Source organism: Primulina tabacum, chromosome 9 (genome assembly GCF_025594145.1).
Source record: "Primulina tabacum isolate GXHZ01 chromosome 9, ASM2559414v2, whole genome shotgun sequence".
NCBI classification, from domain to species: Eukaryota; Viridiplantae; Streptophyta; class Magnoliopsida; order Lamiales; family Gesneriaceae; genus Primulina; species Primulina tabacum.
Window position 1 is genome coordinate 4,058,064 of NC_134558.1, and position 5,097 is coordinate 4,063,160.

The 5,097-nt window shown below is 38.2% G+C and overlaps 1 long non-coding RNA gene across 1 annotated transcript; it reads right to left on the reverse strand.

Moving 5' to 3' along the window:
* Window positions 1-414: 414 nt before the first annotated feature.
* Window positions 415-5,097, reverse strand: LOC142554964 (uncharacterized). Its single transcript, XR_012822287.1, has 2 exons — window positions 1,199-5,097; window positions 415-937 (listed from the first exon to the last, which is right to left on the reverse strand). It is a non-coding gene; the product is annotated as an uncharacterized LOC142554964 (long non-coding RNA).

The following is a 5,097-nucleotide window of genomic DNA, read 5'->3' on the forward strand; positions in this document are numbered from 1 at the left end:
TGTTAAGTATAGGATTTTATGTATAATGAGTCATATTATTGTTAAATATAAGACTTTTATGTATAATGGGCCTATTAAGATTTAGGAACTTAGTATCATTAGCCCTCAATTTTGAATCCGATTGTTTTCTCTTCTTTCTCACCACTCACCAGTCAACGTTTTCTATTTTTTTTTGTATATATTTCTTTAATTTTTTCGTAAGATGATTGATGTTCTATTGGAGCTGGTTGACACCTTGTTATCATTCCTATTACTGAATATTCCGTTGGATCCACGCATTTTCCGTGTTTACATGGTTAAAATTAGTTATATATTTTTATTATATTCGTATGACATGTTTGTAAACAATACAATTTTTATATATATAAGATTAAGTCACACAAATTAAATGTTTGAAAAAGACTATGATTTAGATTTTAAAGGCATAAAATGACGTATAATTTTATTTCTTAACAAATTTTAGCTAACCGTATATTACCGGCAATATAAACCGAACCGTATTACAAAAAAACCGAACCAAACCATAATAAAATGGTTTGGTTTTGGACTAGAGATATTCAAAATCGAAAACCGAAAAATCGAACTTTTGTAGAGTAAAACCGGACCAAACCGACGGTTGCCCACCCCTAGTTGATGGAGAAGACGGCCTATCGTGCATCAACCAAGTAGTGGCCACAATCTTGCATCACAACAACATGGCAACAATAATAATTGCACGCACGGTAGCAAGTAGTCTTTTATCAAATCGAGAAGGTTCCGCAGAAAGATAAGTGATCGAGTCTAATGACGTTCCACTCACCGCCACCTATTCGTCGAGAGCTTCATACTGCGAGAGGAAATTAGATCTCTCTGGAAATTTTATGGGCTCTACGTAGTCTTTTCACCACTGTCATCTTGCCCGAAGTACTACCCGCAAGAGTGAAGATAGGGAACATGCCTGAGTACAATAGGACAATTGATCCACGAGATCATCTCAATAGCTTTTAGGGGAAGGCCGACTTGTATGATATCAGTGATGTCGTTTAGTGTAAGATATTCATGACTACCCTCTCTTTGATCAACAAGCTACATCCCAAAACTATTAGAAGTTTGTAGCAAATCACTAAGTTTTTCATTCATAAATTCTCTCTCAATAGAAAAAACGCAAATACATCATGATATATCTTCACCATAATTCAGAAAGAAGGAGAAGGCGTACGGGAATATTTGCAGCAGTTCGCGAGGTCTCACATGTCAACAATGACTTGTCAGCCTGAATAATGTAGCAAAACCTTTAATATAAAATATTTAAGGAGTCAATAGTAGGAAAACCCTCCAGAACTCTAGAAGAATTACTTGAAATGACTGATACATGCATATAGGAATATGTTGGATCATGTGTTTCAAGAAAAGGAAAACTAGAAGAAGAAAAAACGAGGGAAATAAAGAATAACAGAATCAGATAGCTCAAAGTCCCTATATCAAGTACATTTCTCTCAATGCACGTTGACATACATACTAGTGATTGACAAACAACATGGCTTACTACGAGCCCCTTGCCTAATGAAAGAAAAGATATTGCCTCCACAGAGATAGATGGCACACTATGGAAGATATTTTTCAGCTTAAAAGCTGAAACAGAACAACTAATAAAGTGATCATATTTGGGAACTTTGTTGATAAATCTCACATCCAAAGAGAGATGGCTAGAATTTTCCCATTTCAGGAATTATTGAAAGGATAACTAAGGGCCTTAGTGGGGACATGAGAAAAGCGAGTAAATTTCGTCTGCAAGTTTTTGGGAGATAACATCCTAGAGTTATCTCTCAGCGATGAAGATTTGAAGGTCCATCGTGGAAAACATGACGATGCACTAATTATCACCGCTATGATCTCTAACTTTTGTATGAAGAAGATATTAGTAAATTCCAAAGCTCCGCAATTATACTTTTGTATGAAGAAGATATTAGTAAATTCCAAAGCTCCGCATATATAATTGTTGAATGTGTGTCTTCCAAAAGCAAGGCTCATGGACACAACAACTAAGAAGTTCAAGAATCCAGTGGCGGTTGCAACAGGTTAACCAACAAAGGTGGTCAGTTAGGAAGGAAAAGGCACTCGGATAAGGAGGAAGGATATATATCTTCGGCAGGATATATATCTTCCTACGGTCATTGTGGAAACAACACAAAATTCGTCCAGACTCTACACAGAAGTCAACAAGGTGATACTCCAAACAAGTTAGCAAGAGAGAATAGAGAGATCAAGAGATATATGCTTGATTGTGACTTTTTTTTCTTGCACTGAGAGACTTGAAAGTCTTGAAAGTCTTGTATGCTGTAATATGTGAAGATAGAGATAAATTGATCAATAAAGGTTGGATGTTCTCCCGTGGACGTAGGCTGTGTTGTAGCCGAACACGTAAATTCCCTTGTGTTCTTTATTCTTCTGGTTTCTTTTTCTTCTGTGATTCTTCAGAGAGTTTGATTGCGGTGAAGAACCCAAATACAATTCAACAAGTGGCTCCGTCCATGGGAAACAAACCCACGACTCAAACAACAATCAAGAAGATGGGATCAATGAAATATGACATTGAAAATTCAATGGGAAGAATGACTTTGGTCTGTGGAGAATTAAAATGCAAGCTATATTGATACAAGAAGGTTTGGTGGAGGCCCTGCAAGGGGAAGAAGCCGTGGCAGGTGAACCGAAGAATAACATTCAGAATCTTGCAAAGGCACAAAGCGCGATTATACTGTGCCTTGGAGATAAACCTCTACGAGAGGTTTCAAGAGAGGTCTCAGCTGCAGCTATATGGATCAAGCTGGAATCACTTTACATGACTAAATCTCTGGCTAACAGGTTATACATGAAGCAGAAGCAATACTCATTCAAGATAATTGATGAGAAGAACATCTCTGAACAAATTGATGAGTTCATCAAAATCTTGGATGAACTGGAGAATATTGAAGTTAAATTGGAAGAGGAGGACAAGGCATTAATCTTGTTAAACTCTCTCCCAAGTTCATATGAGAACTTTAGAGATGCTCTCCTCTACGGGATAGAACAATCAATCTCGCTAGATGAAGTGCAATCTGTAATAAGGGTCAAGGAGTTACAAAAGGGTATGAACTCATAAGGGCATGTAAAAGGTTAAAGCCTCAATACAAGAGGGAGACCTGCTCACCGACAGCAGAAAACCACCAAGTTTATATCAAGATCCAAGAGTCAAACAAGATACAAATGCTTTTTGTTCACAAAGAAGGGCATTTTAAAAGAAATTGTCTAGAAAGAAGGAAGAAACAACAAGAAAGAGCTAAGGATGATGGATAAGCCTCTGTGGCATCTGATGCATATGACTTGGCAGAGGCATTGACCACAACAGACCAAAGGACAACAAATGAGTGGATCTTGGACTCGGGATGCCATTTCATATGTGCCCTACAAGGTCCTGGTTTGGCACTTTTCAAGATTCAGACCAAGGACTGGTAATCCTAGCCAATGACAGATCATACAAAGTGAGAGGAATAGGCTCCATCAGACTGAGGATGGATAATGGCTCCTAGAAAGTCCTTCAACATGTCAGATATGTGCCTGACCTCAAAAGAAATCCGATCTCTCTAGGCACCCTAGAGTCAAATGGATACTCCTTCCATTCTAAAAATGGAAATTTAAAAGTACTCAAAGGATCATTAGTGATAATGAAGGCAATGAGAAAGAACTCTCTGTATATACAACTTGGAAATACAGTGGTGGGAGGACTGCGCTAGCAGAAATCAAAGCCAATGGGACATGGCTTTGGCATTTACAACTTGGCCATATAAGTGAACGAGGACTGACGGAGTTAGCCAAACAGAACTTGCTCTGTGGTGATAGAATACAAACTCTGGACACTTGTGAGTACGGCATATTGGCAAAATCGAAGAGAGTAAAATTTGGACTTCGTAAACACACCACTTCAAGGGTATTTGAGTATGTTCACTCTGATATATGGGGTCCCTCAAAGACAACAACACATGGAGGTGGAAGGTATTTCATGACAATCACAGACGACTACTCAAGGAGACTTTGGGTTATGTCTTGAAATCAAAGGATGAAGCCTTTACGAAGTTGAAGGAATGACTGGTATTGTATGAAAACCAACTAGACTTGAAGCTCAAGCATCTCCGCACTGATAATGGACTAGAATAATGCTCCGAAAAGTTCAAACAACTATGTGCACAGAAGGATATCATGAGGAATAGGACTATTTATAGAACTCTCCAACAAAATGGGGTAGCAGAACGAATGAATCGAACATTGTTAGAAAGAATCAAATCCATGTTGCTGAATTCGAAACTACCAAAAAGTTTTTGGGGAGAAGCAGTGACAACAACATGTTATTTGATTAACAGAAGCCCCTCAAGTACCATAAACTTCAAGACTCCAATGGAGTTGTGGAAAGGAACTCCATCAGATTATTCAAATATGAAAATATTTGGCTTCTTGGCTTATGCTAATATCAAACAAGACAAATTAGAACCTCGAGCCTTGAGATGAATCTTCATGGGATACCCTACTGGAGTGAAATGATATAAAGTGTGGAACCTGAAGACAGAGGACCGAGGTGCTTCATATCCATGGACATTATCTTTGATGAAAACAAGCTGGGTTATACTGAAAACAAGGTTACATCACAACAATCAAGACATATGGTTATACAAATTGAGGTGAAGAACCATGAGGATAATCACCAGGGCAGTCGAGAGTCTACTGATACTGATAATGTCATGAGGCAGAATGAGCATGAAACAACAAGTGAGAATGATGTTAGCTCATATATGCTAACCCGGGACAGAGAAAGGAGAAAAATCAAACCACCTCAACAAGATGGACAAGAAGATATGGTATCATATGCCTTAAACATAGTAGAACATATAGAGTCCTCAGAACCAACCTCCTACAAAGAAGCCATGAAGTGTGAGCAGAAAGGAAAATGGCTTGAAGCCATGATTAAGGAAATGAGCTCTTTAAGCAAGAACAACACATGAGAACTTGTTTCAAAACCAAAAGGGCAGAGAGTAGTGGGATGCAAGTGGATATACAAAGTAAAAAAATCAGGATTAGCAGGGAGAGATG